The sequence below is a fragment of the Pelobates fuscus genome, chromosome 11 (genome assembly GCF_036172605.1).
Source record: "Pelobates fuscus isolate aPelFus1 chromosome 11, aPelFus1.pri, whole genome shotgun sequence".
Lineage (NCBI taxonomy): Eukaryota > Metazoa > Chordata > Amphibia > Anura > Pelobatidae > Pelobates > Pelobates fuscus.
This window is the reverse complement of record NC_086327.1, coordinates 61,931,603-61,951,707: the sequence shown is the minus strand read 5'-3', so window position 1 is coordinate 61,951,707 and position 20,105 is coordinate 61,931,603.

The window sequence follows — 20,105 nt, the reverse complement described above, 5'->3', positions numbered from 1 at the left end:
TGACTCATGGTAATATTAAATGTATGCTTACTAATGCAAGGAGCCTATATAACAAAATGGGGGAACTAGAGGCAATAGCATACACTAAACAATATGATATAATAGGCATAACAGAAACATGGTGGGATAAGACACATGACTTGGCAGTTAACTTAAATGGGTACACGTTATTTAGGAAGGATAGGAAAAACAAGAAGGGTGGGTATGTTTGTATGTCAGTCATGAGTTAAATTCAAATCTTAGGCATGTGGAGTGTAATGAGGAAAATGTGGAAGCTTTATGGGTAGATATCTGCTTGAGGGAAACAAAGGGAAATAAATTATTGGTTGGGATATGTTATAAACCACCAAATGTAAATATTAAGGAGGAAGAACTGCTGTTAGAGCAAATTGGGAAAGCTGCAAATAGGGGTAACGCGTTAATTATTGGAGATTTGAATTACCCGGACATAAATTGGGATATAGGGACTAGTACTTCAGCAAGGGGAATCCGTTTTTTTGAATGTGTTAAATGACACCTTTATGTCACAACTGGTACAAGCACCAACTAGAAAGGATCTTTTAACCAACATTCAAGTAGGGGAGCATTTGGGAAATAGTGATCACAATATGGTAACTTTTGAAATAAACTCAAGAAAGCAAAAGCACATGGGGTATATTAATGTTAAGACACCCCTGGTGTCTGTAAGCAAAACCGCCATTTAGTTCACCTTCCCCTCTCACCATATCAATCCTCCGTTTGCATAAATTGGAAGCCATGAACCATAACCAGGGGAAGCGGTAATCTCCCGAACGGGATCCGTGAAAGGACTCACACTCCCGAACAGAAATCCACGAACCGCCGCTAACCGCCGAACCACGATATCCACCAAGCGGCTTACGATTCCAATAATCAGTCTCTAAGCGTAAATAATAAATCCCCCCAATAACGAGACAGAAGCTCCGCATTGAGGGTCAAACAGGATCTGGCTTTACTGTGGGCTACCTGCCCGTATTTATGCAGGTCTCCCGCTTGGTGGACACTCCCCGAGGGGACCAAATGGGAGACTGGAATTACAGTAGTACAGGAGGACATTCCAGACATACAGTCACAGGCTTTTCCCACAATGCAATATGGTTCCCTCCCCTCTGGCCTGGAGATAATTTGGAAGTAATTCAATTATGGCAATAATAAAAATAATAAAATGGCAATAATAAAAAATTATCTCCAGGACAAAGACACATCGCCATTTTAAATACAAAACCAGAAAGTACATGAAAATACATAACTTTATAATAACTGCACATTTCACATTCAAATCACATATCCCCAGATAGCCGGGATCTGAGTGCATATTATTGGCGAATAGCGCTCAGATCCCATACGCATAGTTCAATCGCCATGGAGTCAAAATTCTTACAGTCTTTCGGTATGCGATTGACTCCATGGGAAGGATATCTGGGTTAAGTCTTTTTGTCTGTGGTAAAACTCTCGAACAGCCGGTGTTTGTACGCGTTCGTCGAGACAGCCAGGTGACCAGTTTTTTCAGCGGTGTTCGGCAGAAAGAGTGTCCATTTTTAGTTCCATGAAATCAGAGCCGAACACCGCTGGGCTTTCGTGCGTTTTAAAATGGCCGCTGCCTCATGGTTGACATACGAACGACGGCCACCCTGAATTCGGTTTAATTGAGAAGTGTCTGCGGTTAACCACAACGTTCTAATTGGGATCAAGAGGTTAACCAGCAGCACACTTCTATCCTGGGTGGCCATCCGTTCAGTAGCTTTATTCGGTGAAAACAATCATTCGTATGGCTGGGCTATTGGAAACAGCCATTTACACGGACGTGCAGGAAATAGACGAATCCACCACAATAGACAGACGGATGGTTCTGTCACAATTAAAATGTATAATTTAAAAAAAGCCAATTTTAATAAGATTAGGGCAGCTCTACAACATATCGACTGGCATAAACCCCCCAGTGATAAAAACACTGAGGAAAAATGGAAACTATTCAAACAAATATTAGAGAGGTACATTTCACAGTATGTACCATTGGGTAATAAATATAAAAGAAACAAATTAAAATCAATGTGACTTAGTAGAGAAGTAAAACAAGAGAGTAAAAATAAGAAAAGGGCATTTAAAACATTTACATCGTACAAATCAGAGGCATCCTATATAAGATATAAGGAAGCCAATAATACTTGCAAAAAGGCAATTAAAGTGGCTAAACTAGAAAAATAGAAATTGATAGCCAAAGAATGCAAAACCAACCCCCAAAATTTTTTCAAGTACATAAATTCTAAAAAAAACTAAAAATGAAAGTGTAGGTACACTGAAAACAGAGATGGGTCTGTTAGTCAATGAAGACCAGGAAAAGGCAGAAATTTTAAATAACTATTTTTCTTCAGTATATATTAATGAGGGTCCTATGGAAAGAGATAAGCAGATGATTGCTGCAACAAACTTGCAGATAACTTGTGATTGGATAACTTGAGACAAGGTGCTACAGCTATTAAAGAAAATGAATGTAAATAAAGCTCCGGGGCCTGACGGTATCCACCCACGAGTACTTAAGGAGCTTAGTGGGGAAATAAGTGATCCTCTGTATTTAATTTTTCAAGATTCTTTTGTTCCAGTTATTGTACCGGAGGATTGGAGGAAGGAAGATGTTGTTCCTATATTTAAAAAGGGTTCAAAATCCTTGCATGGAAATTATAGACCTATGAGCTTAACTCCTGTGACTGAAAAAATATTTGAAGGGCTATCAAGGGATAATATTCAGGAATTCATTGGGAAGAACTTTATTAGCGATAATCAGCATGGTTTTATGAAACATAGGTCTTGTCAAACTAACCTAAATGCATTCTACGAAGAAGTAAGTCGAGGTTTAGACTGTTGCAGTGGATGTGATCTACTTGGATTTTGCCAAGGCATTTGATACGGTTCCTCACAATAGGTTAGTCTTCAAACTAAAAGAAATTGGTCTGGATTAATACTCTTGTTCTTGGGTAGAAAATTGGCTTAAGGATAGAGTACAACGAGTTGTCATTAATGGTACATTTTCAAGCTGGATAAAAGTGGCAAGTGGTGTCCCTCCGGGTTCTGTTTTGGGACCGCTTCTATTTAACATATTTATAAATGATCTTGAAATGGGAATTGAAAGCCATGTATCAGTGTTTGCAGATGACACAAACCTTTGTAAAGTAATAAAATGTGAGCAGGATATTGCCTTGCTGCAGAGGGATTTGGATAGATTGGGGGACTGGGCACTAGAATGGCAGATGAAATTTAACGTAAAGAAATGCAAAGTTATGCATTTAGAGGTTAAGAATGCACAAGCAATTTACACCCTAATTGGTAGTGAACTAGGGATCACCAAACACGAGAAGGATTTGGGAATTGTTATAGACAACAAATTAGGCAGCAATATGCAATGTCAATCTGCAGTTGCTAAGGCCAGTAAGGTTTTGTCATGTATAAATAGGGGCATGGATTCTCGAGATGAAAATATAATTTTGCCTCTTTATAAATCACTGGTAAGACCACACCTTGAATTTGCTGTGCAATTTTGGGCACCTGTTCTAAAGAAAGATATCATGGCACTAGGGAAAGTGCAGAGACGAGGTACAAAATTGATGAAGGGAATGGAGCATTTTAGTTATGAAGAAAGGTTAAAAAATTAAAATCTCTTTCGTTAAAGCTCTGAGACGGGATATGATATTATAAACATATATACAGTGCCAATACAAACCATTATCTGGAAATCTATTCATAAACATGGCTATACATAGGACACAAGGTCACACATTTAGGCTTGAAGAAAGGAGATTTCATCTAAGGCAAAGAAAAGTTTTTTTTACAGTAAGAGCAATAAGGATATGGAATTATTTGCCTGAAGAGGTGGTTTTGTCAGAGTCTATACAGATGTTTAAACTGCAATTGGGTAAATACTTGCAAAAACATAACATACAGGAATATACTTTCTAATTAGTGGGGTAATAGCTGCTTGATCCAAGGAGACATCTGACTGCTATTTTGGGGTCAAGAAGGAATTTTTTCCTAGTTTGTTGCAAAATTGGAAGTGCTTCAGACTGTTTTTTTGCCTTCTTTTGGATCAACAGCAAAAACATATGTGAGGAAGACTGAACTTCATGGACGCAAGTCTCTTTTCAGTTATGTAACTATGTTACTATGTATAATATTTCATAGTGTAGTAATAAATTATGCACCCTTGCCGTGACACCTACCTCCAGGTAAAATCACTACTGGCGAACAACTTACCTACTACCACCGTACAGGCAGCTAATGAACCTATGTCGGAGTTCAAAAAGGCATGCCTATCATGCAAACCCACCCAGAAACCCATCTCCCAATGCAATCACACAGCCAAACATCACCATGTGAACCATGGAGCAGAGATGTAGGAAGCAAGCTCAGCCCAATACAATGGAAAAGAGCATACACGTGTCACGGTTCTCACTGCGACATCCAGACGAGGTCGTGCCCAATGAGGGATTTGAACCTGGGTACTTTACAATCCTGGAATTGCTTTTTTGCCTCTGAGCCACTATACAGCTCTAGTAATTGCCTGAAGTATAATCTTGCCTTGTATCCAGCACTGGACGTTATTCTGTGACTGCTCCAACATTCTCAGCACACCTGTGGCTGATCACCAATTAGCCAGATATAAGACACTGCCACTGGCTGAGGGCAGTGTCAGTTCATTGACTCTGGTTCCTTATTGTTGTTTGTGTTCCAGTGTGCTCCTGTTGATGCCTGACCTTGGCTTGTTATTTCGCGTACCCTGACTTCTGGCATTCTCCTACCTTGGCTCTCTACTTGTTCATCCTGATTTCTGGCACCCACTGACCTCTGGCTTACCCATGACTATTCTCCTGGTTTATCCGTTTCTGTTGGAGCATTAACCTGCACAGCCCCCATGCACAGACTCACAGGCCAGGTGAGTTCTTACCTGACCACCTTGACCTGTGTTTAATTGCAAGGGTGAGCATATATCTGTGCTACAGACTCCCAACCAAGGTAAGCCGTTACAGAATGAACTGACCAATATGGAGTCCGCAGAGATATGTAAGCTGCTCACCTCCCTTGCTCAGCAAGTATCAAGCCTGACCCAGACTGTTTTGGAGCTGCAGCAAGAAGTTTTATTTCTTAAAGGCACAGTACGCCCAGTCCCGGAACCTGCTTATCCAGAGCCGTTTGTTGTGATGCCTGACAGATTTGATGGTTCCTGTTCCTTCTACACAGCGTTCAGACTGGATTGTGAACTCCTTTTTGTCCTTAAGCCTAAGACCTACAACAGCGACTTTGTCAAGGTCCGTTCTGCCATCAACTTACTTTCTGGATGGATTAAGGTGTGGGCACACCAGAAGCTGCAGGAAAAAAGCACTGTCTTGGACAGCTGGGAGTCATTCATGACCGCAATTGACTCTCAGTGCGTTACCTCCAGGAAGACTACTCCCAAGCCTGCTCCATATACCCGCAGATCTCAGTTACCTAAAGAAAAGGACTCCTAACAAGTCCCTATCATGTTGCATCATGAACCCACCTTTAGTGATCCGCCTTATAACCCTGTTTATACTCAAGCTAGCCATGAAACTCCAGTGGACATGGAGGAACCCATGGAGATCGGATTTACCAGAACTAGATTGCCTCCTAAGGAAAAAGACCGCAGGAGAGCCCATGGCCTATGTCTATACTGTGGGAAAAGAGGGCATTTCATCTCTCTCTGCCCAACTTGTCCACCTAGGACAAGATCCCTTCTGTCTGGTACCATATGGATTTATCCTGTCATCCCGGCAAGACAGCCTGGAAACTGCCAGCACTGTCCCCAACCTGTGACACAAAAGAGTACCCAAACTACTACAGTCAATGTTACCAGCGTCCCTCAAGAACCTGAAACCAGTACCCCTGAGGAATCTCCACCTCCTGCTCCAGAAACATCTGTACTAGAGATGTCGCAAACATAAAATTTTCCGAACGCGAACTTCCGCAAATGTTCGCGAACGGGCGAACCAGGCGAACCGCCATAGACTTCAATAGGCAGGCGAATTTTAAAACCCACAGGGACTCTTTCTGGCCACAATAGTGATGGAAAAGTTGTTTCAAGGGGACTAACACCTGGACTGTGGCATACCGGAGGGGGATCCATGGCAAAACTCCTATGGAAAACGACATAGTTGATGCAGAGTCTGGTTTTAATCCATAAAGGGCATAAATCACCTAACATTCCTAAATTGTTTTCAATAACGTGCTTTAAAACATCAGGTATGATGTTGTATCAATCAGGTAGTGTAAGGGTTACACCTGCTTCACAGTGACAGACCAAACTACCCGTTTAACGCATTGCAAACAACCGAAAACAGTCCATTTGCACAACCGCAAACTCCCCATTTGCACAAGGTTGGATACCAAGCTAGCCATGTCCCGTTCCTTGTCCTCACTAATGTCATTGAAGGTCTCTTCCTCCATCCAGCCACGTACAACACCAAGGGTCCCCGAAAGGTGACAACAAGCCCCCTGGGATGCCTGCTGTGTTTGGTCTGCAAAGCTTGAGCAAACTGATCCATACGGTGGTCCAAGCCATCCATTCTAGCTTCCTGATTAACTAGGAACTGTGGTATGTCAGCAGGTTCCATTATGGCCCTGTTGTAATGTCACGATTCGGGGAACCCAACACGCTAACACACACACACACAGAAAAGGTGCCGTACCGGACCTTAGAGTGGCCGGGCTAAGCACACACAGAATAGTCAGGAGACAAGCAGAGTAAGGGGAACCAGAAGACAGAATAACAAGAAACAAGCCGAGGTCAAAGGGTAGGAGAAAGTCACAAAGTCAGATTCACAAGCCAGAGAGTACGTAACCAGAAAACACAAGTTCAGTATCAATACTATAAAGCAAAGACCACAACAGGGCATTGAGAGACAGGAAAGGTAAGTATATAAATCCTTGCCTTAATTCTGATTGGATAACTTCCCATCAGAATTAACAAACACACGTGGGGGATATCTATACCCCCCACTGTGATTGTTGCACTGTCGCTTTAACGCCGGGTCACGTGAGTGACCCCGGCATACTGATATCAGTGCCGGCTCCCAGCGTGCAACGTTAGACATGCTGCCGCTGGGAGGAGGAGAAGAGGACGCGAGCGGCGTGTCAAGGGGAGAGGACGCCGACCGGTAAGAGGAGGGGGGACCGCGGGCAGCGACGGACCGAGGGTTAGTGCTGCGAGAGGATTGCAGCCTCCCCTCACCGCTGCCCACGGAGCCCTGACAACCTCATCATCCTCCACATCATTTTCCACCCACTCCTCAACCCTGCCCTCCTTGCCGGTATGCACACTGCAGAAAGCCACAGCAGGTGGTACCTGTGTTTTTCCAGCATGCAAAGGACATATGGAAATAGTTTTAGAATTGTATCCAGGCAACAGTTTTCCCTATAAACTGACCTCTCAGTTTGACTTGTGAGGGTATTGCCCCAGAATTACAATATTGTTTAAGTACCTCTTAGCTATTGATAACTGGTTTATATATAGCAGCTTGTTATCTGATAGTTTCTAGTGTAGAAAATATCAATCTGTTTTCTATCACTTAGATCTGTGTAACAAGTGTTGTAGGTGTGAAGCAATATTACATGTGACCGATGTAGTAAATTTGTATCACACTAGTCATGCACAGGTAGATTGTCTGGCACGTTGTTTTGGTGTTTGGTTTTTAACTTTGTAGTTGTGTCTTTTCACAATATAAAAAAAATGTATATAAATGCTTCTGTATATGAAGCGATCACAATAACATTTATTTTTCACTTTGGAAAAAAAAATCAGGCTCAACAAAAATTGGTAACTGGGCCGGTGCAAGGATTTTTGTCGCCCTAGGCAAAAGAAAGATTTGGCGCCCCCCCCTCTCCCCCCTGTGACATCGCAATGCCCCATCCATATGATCTGCCATATGAACTAACGCCAGTGCACACAGTGTGTGTTTACATTAAAAAGCCAGCAGGGACAAACTATAGACACCAGAACCACTTTATTAATCTGCAGTGGTTCTGGGGACTATAGTGTCCCTTAAATGTGAGATAAATTAGCGATTAGTGTCACTAATAATATACTAGATTGTCTACTTACAATCAGACGAGGATTGTTTCCGCCACTTTCTGCTTATACCGGGGGTCTAGTAGCGTGGACACCCAGTACAGGTCGTTCTCCTTCAGCCGTTTTATACGAGGGTCCCTCAACAGGCACGACAGCATGAAAAACCCCATTTGCACAAGGTTGGATGCCGAGCTACTTATTTCCCGTTCCTCCTCCTCAGTGATGTCAATGAAGGTATGTTCTTCCCCCCAGCCACGTACAACACCACGGGTATCAGGTAGGTGACAACGAGCACCCTGGGATGCCTGTTGTGTTTGGTCTTGCTCCTCCTCCTCCTCAAAGCCACATTCCTCCTCTGACTCCTCTTTCTCACAATCCTCTTCCAGCGTTGCCGCAGGTCCAGCAAGCGATGCTGATAAGGCTGTTTCTAGTGGTGATAGTGACCACAACTCTTCCTCTTCCCCTTAACGCTCATCTACGGCCTGATCCAGCACTCTTCGCAGGGCACGCTCCAGGAAGAAAACAAATGGTATGATGTCGCTGATGGTGCCTTCGGTGCGACTGACTAGGTTTGTCACCTACTCAAAAGGACGCATGAGCCTACAGGCCTTGCGCATGAGCGTCCAGTAACGTGGCAAAAAAAATCCCAGCTCCCCAGAGGCTGTCCTAGCACACCGGTCATACAAATATTCATTAACGGCTTTTTCTTGTTGGAGCAGGCGGTCGAACATTAGGAGTGTTGAATTCCAACGTGTCGGGCTGTCGCAAAGCAAGCGCCTCACTGGCATGTTGTTTCGCCGCTGGATATGGGCAAAGTGCGCCATGGCCGTGTAGGGACGCATGAAATAGCCACACACCTTCCTGGCCTGCTTCAGGACATCCTGTAAGCCTGTGTACTTATGCACAAAGCGTTGTACGATCAGATTACACACATGTGCCATGCACGGTACATGTGTCAACTTGCCCAACTTCAATGCCGCCAACAATTTTTTTCCGTTGTCACAAACCACTTTGCCGATATCCAGTTGCTGCGGAGTCAGCCACTTTTGCGTCAGCCACGGATGCGTTCAGGGCGGACAGGAGTGCTTGTCCGGTGTGACTCTCTGCTTTCAAGCAAGTCAAACCCAAGACGGCGTGACACTGCCGTATCCAGGATGTGGAATAGTACCTGGGGAGCTGGGGGGTGCCATTGATGTGGAGCAAGACGCAGCAGCAGAAGAGGACTCAGCCGAAGAGGTTATGGAAGAGGATGGAGTAGGAGGAGTAGAGGAGGAGGCAGCAGGCCTGCCCGCAAGTCGTGGCGGTGTCACCAACTCCTCTGCAGAGCCATGCATTCCATGCTTGGCAGCCGTCAGCAGGTTTACCCAATGCACAGTGTAGGTGATATACCTGCCCTGACCATGCTTTGCAGACCAGTTATCAGTGGTCAGATGGACCCTTGCCCCAACACTGTGTGCCAGACATGCCATTACTTCCTTTTGCACAATCGAGTACAGGTTGGGGATTGCCTTTTGTGAAAATAAATTTTGGCCGGGTACCTTCCACTGCGGTGTCCCAATAGCTACTAATTTTCTGAACGCCTGAGACTCCACCAGCTTTTATGGTAAAAGCTGGTGGGCTAATAGCTCGGACAAGCCAGCTGTCAGACGCTGGGCAAGGGGGTGACTTTCTGACATTGGCTTCTTACGCTCAAACATGTCCTTGACAGACACATGACTGTGGGCAGATGAGCGGTAACTGCTCAAGGCGGGAGACAGAGTGGCGGATGGTTGAGAGGGGGCAAGGAGGACAGCAGTGTTTGACGTGGCTGAAGATGCTGGACCAGGAGGAGGATGGGGGCTTAGAGTTTGCATGCTGCTTGTACTCATGTGTTGATCCCATAGGCGTTTGTGATGTGCGATCATGTGCCTACGCAAAGCAGTTGTACCTAGGTGGGTGTTGGACTTCCCACGTTTTTTTTTAGCACAGGTTGAAAATGGCATCGCTGTTGTCAGAGGCAGACTCACAAAAAAAGTTCCACACTGCTGAGCTCTGCAATGACGGCATTCTGGTGGTGGACACAGCATGCATTGATTGGCGTGCTGTCGGGCTGACCCCGGGTGCCGATGCATGCTGTCTGACTGTGCCACTAGCTCCTTGCGACGACCTCCCCCTGCTTCCAACTCGTCTCCTCCTCCTCCTCTCTATCTCCCCATCTGAACTTTCCCCCTGTTCTTCTTCTTGCCGAGCGGGCACCCACGTGACATCCATGGATGCATCGTCATCATCAACGCTTCACTTGTATCTGACAACTCAGCAAAGGAAGCAGCAGCGGGTACAACATCATCATCATCACACCGTACGTCCATGTGTGTAATGCTGCCTGCCTGAGACATATCCCTGTTATCTACATCCTCTGGCAATAATGGTTGCGCATCACTCATTTCTTCAAACAGATGTGTGAATAACTCCTCTGACATACCAAGTGAAGCGGCTGTGGTGCTAGTTTTAGTGGTGGCGGCAGGCGGGTGAGTGGTATCTTGAGAGGTGTCCGAGGCTAAGCTGGAGGAGGATGGTGCGTCAAGGTTCCGAGCGGAAGCTGTAGAAGATTGGGTGTCCTGTGTTAGCCAGTCAACTAGGTCCTCAGAACTTTTCAAGTTCAGGGTACGTGGCCTCTGAAAACTGGGCATTATTCTAGGGCCAAAGGGAATCACAGCACCACAAACACGATGGCCCCTGCGGGGTGGCCTGCCTCTGCCTGTCATTTTTTTTTGCATTAGTGGTACTATGCGTGCAAGCTACTGTGAGACCAGATATGAGTGGCACTGTGCAGTGGCAGAGGATGGCAGAGTACACGCTGTAGGCCTGACACACCCGCTTTAAGGACACTGACTGCTATTAGCTTACACTGAAAAACTTTTTTTCTTTGTAAAAGCACGCTATAGAGACACCAGATATGAGTGGCAAAGTACACGGGCAGAGGTCTGCAGAGCACACGTTGAAGGAGGCCTGACACCCGCTTTAAGGACACTGACTGATATTAGCTTACACTGAAAAACTTTTTTTCTTTGTAAAAGCACACTATAGAGACACCAGATATGAGTGGCAACTGGCAAAGTACACGGGCAGAGGTCTGCAGAGCACACGCTGAAGGAGGCCTGACACACACTTTAAGGACACTGACTGCTATTAGCTTACACTGAAAAACTTTTTTTCTTTGTAAAAGCACACTATAGAGACACCAGATATGAGTGGCAAAATACACGGGCAGAGGTCTGCAGAGCACACGTTGAAGGAGGCCTGACACGCACTTTAAGGACACTGACTGCTATTAGCTTACACTGAAAAACTTTTTTTCTTTGTAAAAGCACACTATAGAGACACCAGATATGAGTGGCAACTGGCAAAGTACACGGGCAGAGGTCTGCAGAGCACACGCTGAAGGAGGCCTGACACGCACTTTAAGGACACTGACTGCTATTAGCTTACACTGAAAAACTTTTTTTCTTTGTAAAAGCACACTATAGAGACACCAGATATGAGTGGCAAAGTACACGGGCAGAGGTCTGCAGAGCACACGTTGAAGGAGGCCTGACACCCGCTTTAAGGACACTGACTGCTATTAGCTTACACTGAAAAACTTTTTTTCTTTGTAAAAGCACACTATAGAGAAACCAGACATGAGTGGCAAAGTACACGGGCAGAGGTCTGCAGAGCACATGTTGAAGGAGGCCTGACACCCGCTTTAAGGACACTGACTGCTATTAGCTTACACTGAAAAACTTTTTTTCTTTGTAAAAGCACACTATAGAGACACCAGATATGAGTGGTGGCACTGACTTGGCAAATGGGCACAGCATCCACTGTGAGCCTGACACAGAAGCTGGCAGGCAGGCAGGCAACTGCAATTACATTACACAGAAAAAAAAACAAAAAAAAGGGCTTTTTGGGGTGCTGTCCTTACAGCAGAGATAAGATAAGTCCTTCAGGACTGTAGTGGACACTGAATACCCTAGCCTAGCTATCAATTTCCCTATCTAATGAGCAGCAGCTACACTTTCCCTCCTCTCACTAAGCATGCAGCTTCAGAATGAATCTAAAATGGATGCTGAGAGGGAGGTGGGAGGGTCTGGAAGCGAGGGTCTGCTGCTAATTTGATGGAATGTGTCTGCTGACCGTGAGGCACAGGGTCAAAGTTTGCTCAATGATGACGAATAGGGGGCGGATCGAACCGCGCATGTGTTCGCCCGCGGCGGCGAAATGTTCGCCAGGAATTATTCGCCAGCTAACAATTCGGTACATCACTATGTATGATTTTTTTTTTTTTTTTTAAAAGACACACTACATGAAGGTCCTGTTCACTAGAGTGTGTAGTCATGAATGTAACCAGTAAAACTTTGTTTTTACAGCCACTGGTTGGTGTAACGGATCACATGGCACCCCGACTGGGTACCTCCGTTGAAGGATGCTCTTAGCGCTTCATGAGGACCCCACGCACTCCAGCTGACACCACAACCACCGTAGGTCGATCCTCTCTTCCTTCAAAGCGAAGCAGGAACAAGCTCTTACAAGAGCTTAGAAGTGATTATAGCAAGGGGATATGCAGAGCATAGCAATCCCTTGTAGCAGACTCCCCCAATAAGAGATAGGACTCTGAAATTGAGGTTGAAGATGGGTCTGTTAGTCAATGAAGACCAGGAAAAGGCAGAAATTTTAAATAACTATTTTTCTTCAGTATATATTAATGAGGGTCCTATGGAAAGAGATAAGCAGATGATTGCTGCAACAAACTTGCAGATAACTTGTGATTGGATAACTTGAGACAAGGTGCTACAGCTATTAAAGAAAATGAATGTAAATAAAGCTCCGGGGCCTGACGGTATCCACCCACGAGTACTTAAGGAGCTTAGTGGGGAAATAAGTGATCCTCTGTATTTAATTTTTCAAGATTCTTTTGTTCCAGTTATTGTACCGGAGGATTGGAGGAAGGCAGATGTTGTTCCTATATTTAAAAAGGGTTCAAAATCCTTGCATGGAAATTATAGACCTATGAGCTTAACTCCTGTGACTGAAAAAATATTTGAAGGGCTATCAAGGGATAATATTCAGGAATTCATTGGGAAGAACTTTATTAGCGATAATCAGCATGGTTTTATGAAACATAGGTCTTGTCAAACTAACCTAAATGCATTCTACGAAGAAGTAAGTCGAGGTTTAGACTGTTGCAGTGGATGTGATCTACTTGGATTTTGCCAAGGCATTTGATACGGTTCCTCACAATAGGTTAGTCTTCAAACTAAAAGAAATTGGTCTGGATTAATACTCTTGTTCTTGGGTAGAAAATTGGCTTAAGGATAGAGTACAACGAGTTGTCATTAATGGTACATTTTCAAGCTGGATAAAAGTGGCAAGTGGTGTCCCTCCGGGTTCTGTTTTGGGACCGCTTCTATTTAACATATTTATAAATGATCTTGAAATGGGAATTGAAAGCCATGTATCAGTGTTTGCAGATGACACAAACCTTTGTAAAGTAATAAAATGTGAGCAGGATATTGCCTTGCTGCAGAGGGATTTGGATAGATTGGGGGACTGGGCACTAGAATGGCAGATGAAATTTAACGTAAAGAAATGCAAAGTTATGCATTTAGAGGTTAAGAATGCACAAGCAATTTACACCCTAATTGGTAGTGAACTAGGGATCACCAAACACGAGAAGGATTTGGGAATTGTTATAGACAACAAATTAGGCAGCAATATGCAATGTCAATCTGCAGTTGCTAAGGCCAGTAAGGTTTTGTCATGTATAAATAGGGGCATGGATTCTCGAGATGAAAATATAATTTTGCCTCTTTATAAATCACTGGTAAGACCACACCTTGAATTTGCTGTGCAATTTTGGGCACCTGTTCTAAAGAAAGATATCATGGCACTAGGGAAAGTGCAGAGACGAGGTACAAAATTGATGAAGGGAATGGAGCATTTTAGTTATGAAGAAAGGTTAAAAAATTAAAATCTCTTTCGTTAAAGCTCTGAGACGGGATATGATATTATAAACATATATACAGTGCCAATACAAACCATTATCTGGAAATCTATTCATAAACATGGCTATACATAGGACACAAGGTCACACATTTAGGCTTGAAGAAAGGAGATTTCATCTAAGGCAAAGAAAAGTTTTTTTTACAGTAAGAGCAATAAGGATATGGAATTATTTGCCTGAAGAGGTGGTTTTGTCAGAGTCTATACAGATGTTTAAACTGCAATTGGGTAAATACTTGCAAAAACATAACATACAGGAATATACTTTCTAATTAGTGGGGTAATAGCTGCTTGATCCAAGGAGACATCTGACTGCTATTTTGGGGTCAAGAAGGAATTTTTTCCTTGTTTGTTGCAAAATTGGAAGTGCTTCAGACTGTTTTTTTGCCTTCTTTTGGATCAACAGCAAAAACATATGTGAGGAAGACTGAACTTCATGGACGCAAGTCTCTTTTCAGTTATGTAACTATGTTACTATGTATAATATTTCATAGTGTAGTAATAAATTATGCACCCTTGCCGTGACACCTACCTCCAGGTAAAATCACTACTGGCGAACAACTTACCTACTACCACCGTACAGGCAGCTAATGAACCTATGTCGGAGTTCAAAAAGGCATGCCTATCATGCAAACCCACCCAGAAACCCATCTCCCAATGCAATCACACAGCCAAACATCACCATGTGAACCATGGAGCAGAGATGTAGGAAGCAAGCTCAGCCCAATACAATGGAAAAGAGCATACACGTGTCACGGTTCTCACTGCGACATCCAGACGAGGTCGTGCCCAATGAGGGATTTGAACCTGGGTACTTTACAATCCTGGAATTGCTTTTTTGCCTCTGAGCCACTATACAGCTCTAGTAATTGCCTGAAGTATAATCTTGCCTTGTATCCAGCACTGGACGTTATTCTGTGACTGCTCCAACATTCTCAGCACACCTGTGGCTGATCACCAATTAGCCAGATATAAGACACTGCCACTGGCTGAGGGCAGTGTCAGTTCATTGACTCTGGTTCCTTATTGTTGTTTGTGTTCCAGTGTGCTCCTGTTGATGCCTGACCTTGGCTTGTTATTTCGCGTACCCTGACTTCTGGCATTCTCCTACCTTGGCTCTCTACTTGTTCATCCTGATTTCTGGCACCCACTGACCTCTGGCTTACCCATGACTATTCTCCTGGTTTATCCGTTTCTGTTGGAGCATTAACCTGCACAGCCCCCATGCACAGACTCACAGGCCAGGTGAGTTCTTACCTGACCACCTTGACCTGTGTTTAATTGCAAGGGTGAGCATATATCTGTGCTACAGACTCCCAACCAAGGTAAGCCGTTACAGAATGAACTGACCAATATGGAGTCCGCAGAGATATGTAAGCTGCTCACCTCCCTTGCTCAGCAAGTATCAAGCCTGACCCAGACTGTTTTGGAGCTGCAGCAAGAAGTTTTATTTCTTAAAGGCACAGTACGCCCAGTCCCGGAACCTGCTTATCCAGAGCCGTTTGTTGTGATGCCTGACAGATTTGATGGTTCCTGTTCCTTCTACACAGCGTTCAGACTGGATTGTGAACTCCTTTTTGTCCTTAAGCCTAAGACCTACAACAGCGACTTTGTCAAGGTCCGTTCTGCCATCAACTTACTTTCTGGATGGATTAAGGTGTGGGCACACCAGAAGCTGCAGGAAAAAAGCACTGTCTTGGACAGCTGGGAGTCATTCATGACCGCAATTGACTCTCAGTGCGTTACCTCCAGGAAGACTACTCCCAAGCCTGCTCCATATACCCGCAGATCTCAGTTACCTAAAGAAAAGGACTCCTAACAAGTCCCTATCATGTTGCATCATGAACCCACCTTTAGTGATCCGCCTTATAACCCTGTTTATACTCAAGCTAGCCATGAAACTCCAGTGGACATGGAGGAACCCATGGAGATCGGATTTACCAGAACTAGATTGCCTCCTAAGGAAAAAGACCGCAGGAGAGCCCATGGCCTATGTCTATACTGTGGGAAAAGAGGGCATTTCATCTCTCTCTGCCCAACTTGTCCACCTAGGACAAGATCCCTTCTGTCTGGTACCATATGGATTTATCCTGTCATCCCGGCAAGACAGCCTGGAAACTGCCAGCACTGTCCCCAACCTGTGACACAAAAGAGTACCCAAACTACTACAGTCAATGTTACCAGCGTCCCTCAAGAACCTGAAACCAGTACCCCTGAGGAATCTCCACCTCCTGCTCCAGAAACATCTGTACTAGAGATGTCGCAAACATAAAATTTTCCGAACGCGAACTTCCGCAAATGTTCGCGAACGGGCGAACCAGGCGAACCGCCATAGACTTCAATAGGCAGGCGAATTTTAAAACCCACAGGGACTCTTTCTGGCCACAATAGTGATGGAAAAGTTGTTTCAAGGGGACTAACACCTGGACTGTGGCATACCGGAGGGGGATCCATGGCAAAACTCCTATGGAAAACGACATAGTTGATGCAGAGTCTGGTTTTAATCCATAAAGGGCATAAATCACCTAACATTCCTAAATTGTTTTCAATAACGTGCTTTAAAACATCAGGTATGATGTTGTATCAATCAGGTAGTGTAAGGGTTACACCTGCTTCACAGTGACAGACCAAACTACCCGTTTAACGCATTGCAAACAACCGAAAACAGTCCATTTGCACAACCGCAAACTCCCCATTTGCACAAGGTTGGATACCAAGCTAGCCATGTCCCGTTCCTTGTCCTCACTAATGTCATTGAAGGTCTCTTCCTCCATCCAGCCACGTACAACACCAAGGGTCCCCGAAAGGTGACAACAAGCCCCCTGGGATGCCTGCTGTGTTTGGTCTGCAAAGCTTGAGCAAACTGATCCATACGGTGGTCCAAGCCATCCATTCTAGCTTCCTGATTAACTAGGAACTGTGGTATGTCAGCAGGTTCCATTATGGCCCTGTTGTAATGTCACGATTCGGGGAACCCAACACGCTAACACACACACACACAGAAAAGGTGCCGTACCGGACCTTAGAGTGGCCGGGCTAAGCACACACAGAATAGTCAGGAGACAAGCAGAGTAAGGGGAACCAGAAGACAGAATAACAAGAAACAAGCCGAGGTCAAAGGGTAGGAGAAAGTCACAAAGTCAGATTCACAAGCCAGAGAGTACGTAACCAGAAAACACAAGTTCAGTATCAATACTATAAAGCAAAGACCACAACAGGGCATTGAGAGACAGGAAAGGTAAGTATATAAATCCTTGCCTTAATTCTGATTGGATAACTTCCCATCAGAATTAACAAACACACGTGGGGGATATCTATACCCCCCACTGTGATTGTTGCACTGTCGCTTTAACGCCGGGTCACGTGAGTGACCCCGGCATACTGATATCAGTGCCGGCTCCCAGCGTGCAACGTTAGACATGCTGCCGCTGGGAGGAGGAGAAGAGGACGCGAGCGGCGTGTCAAGGGGAGAGGACGCCGACCGGTAAGAGGAGGGGGGACCGCGGGCAGCGACGGACCGAGGGTTAGTGCTGCGAGAGGATTGCAGCCTCCCCTCACCGCTGCCCACGGAGCCCTGACAACCTCATCATCCTCCACATCATTTTCCACCCACTCCTCAACCCTGCCCTCCTTGCCGGTATGCACACTGCAGAAAGCCACAGCAGGTGGTACCTGTGTTTTTCCAGCATGCAAAGGACATATGGAAATAGTTTTAGAATTGTATCCAGGCAACAGTTTTCCCTATAAACTGACCTCTCAGTTTGACTTGTGAGGGTATTGCCCCAGAATTACAATATTGTTTAAGTACCTCTTAGCTATTGATAACTGGTTTATATATAGCAGCTTGTTATCTGATAGTTTCTAGTGTAGAAAATATCAATCTGTTTTCTATCACTTAGATCTGTGTAACAAGTGTTGTAGGTGTGAAGCAATATTACATGTGACCGATGTAGTAAATTTGTATCACACTAGTCATGCACAGGTAGATTGTCTGGCACGTTGTTTTGGTGTTTGGTTTTTAACTTTGTAATTGTGTCTTTTCACAATATAAAAAAAATGTATATAAATGCTTCTGTATATGAAGCGATCACAATAACATTTATTTTTCACTTTGGAAAAAAAAATCAGGCTCAACAAAAATTGGTAACTGGGCCGGTGCAAGGATTTTTGTCGCCCTAGGCAAAAGAAAGATTTGGCGCCCCCCCCTCTCCCCCCTGTGACATCGCAATGCCCCATCCATATGATCTGCCATATGAACTAACGCCAGTGCACACAGTGTGTGTTTACATTAAAAAGCCAGCAGGGACAAACTATAGACACCAGAACCACTTTATTAATCTGCAGTGGTTCTGGGGACTATAGTGTCCCTTAAATGTGAGATAAATTAGCGATTAGTGTCACTAATAATATACTAGATTGTCTACTTACAATCAGACGAGGATTGTTTCCGCCACTTTCTGCTTATACCGGGGGTCTAGTAGCGTGGACACCCAGTACAGGTCGTTCTCCTTCAGCCGTTTTATACGAGGGTCCCTCAACAGGCACGACAGCATGAAAAACCCCATTTGCACAAGGTTGGATGCCGAGCTACTTATTTCCCGTTCCTCCTCCTCAGTGATGTCAATGAAGGTATGTTCTTCCCCCCAGCCACGTACAACACCACGGGTATCAGGTAGGTGACAACGAGCACCCTGGGATGCCTGTTGTGTTTGGTCTTGCTCCTCCTCCTCCTCAAAGCCACATTCCTCCTCTGACTCCTCTTTCTCACAATCCTCTTCCAGCGTTGCCGCAGGTCCAGCAAGCGATGCTGATAAGGCTGTTTCTAGTGGTGATAGTGACCACAACTCTTCCTCTTCCCCTTAACGCTCATCTACGGCCTGATCCAGCACTCTTCGCAGGGCACGCTCCAGGAAGAAAACAAATGGTATGATGTCGCTGATGGTGCCTTCGGTGCGACTGACTAGGTTTGTCACCTACTCAAAAGGACGCATGAGCCTACAGGCCTTGCGCATGAGCGTCCAGTAACGTGGCAAAAAAAATCCCAGCTCCCCAGAGGCTGTCCTAGCACACCGGTCATACAAATATTCATTAACGGCTTTTTCTTGTTGGAGCAGGCGGTCGAACATTAGGAGTGTTGAATTCCAACGTGTCGGGCTGTCGCAAAGCAAGCGCCTCACTGGCATGTTGTTTCGCCGCTGGATATGGGCAAAGTGCGCCATGGCCGTGTAGGGACGCATGAAATAGCCACACACCTTCCTGGCCTGCTTCAGGACATCCTGTAAGCCTGTGTACTTATGCACAAAGCGTTGTACGATCAGAGTACACACATGTGCCATGCACGGTACATGTGTCAACTTGCCCAACTTCAATGCCGCCAACAATTTTTTTCCGTTGTCACAAACCACTTTGCCGATATCCAGTTGCTGCGGAGTCAGCCACTTTTGCGTCAGCCACGGATGCGTTCAGGGCGGACAGGAGTGCTTGTCCGGTGTGACTCTCTGCTTTCAAGCAAGTCAAACCCAAGACGGCGTGACACTGCCGTATCCAGGATGTGGAATAGTACCTGGGGAGCTGGGGGGTGCCATTGATGTGGAGCAAGACGCAGCAGCAGAAGAGGACTCAGCCGAAGAGGTTATGGAAGAGGATGGAGTAGGAGGAGTAGAGGAGGAGGCAGCAGGCCTGCCCGCAAGTCGTGGCGGTGTCACCAACTCCTCTGCAGAGCCATGCATTCCATGCTTGGCAGCCGTCAGCAGGTTTACCCAATGCACAGTGTAGGTGATATACCTGCCCTGACCATGCTTTGCAGACCAGTTATCAGTGGTCAGATGGACCCTTGCCCCAACACTGTGTGCCAGACATGCCATTACTTCCTTTTGCACAATCGAGTACAGGTTGGGGATTGCCTTTTGTGAAAATAAATTTTGGCCGGGTACCTTCCACTGCGGTGTCCCAATAGCTACTAATTTTCTGAACGCCTGAGACTCCACCAGCT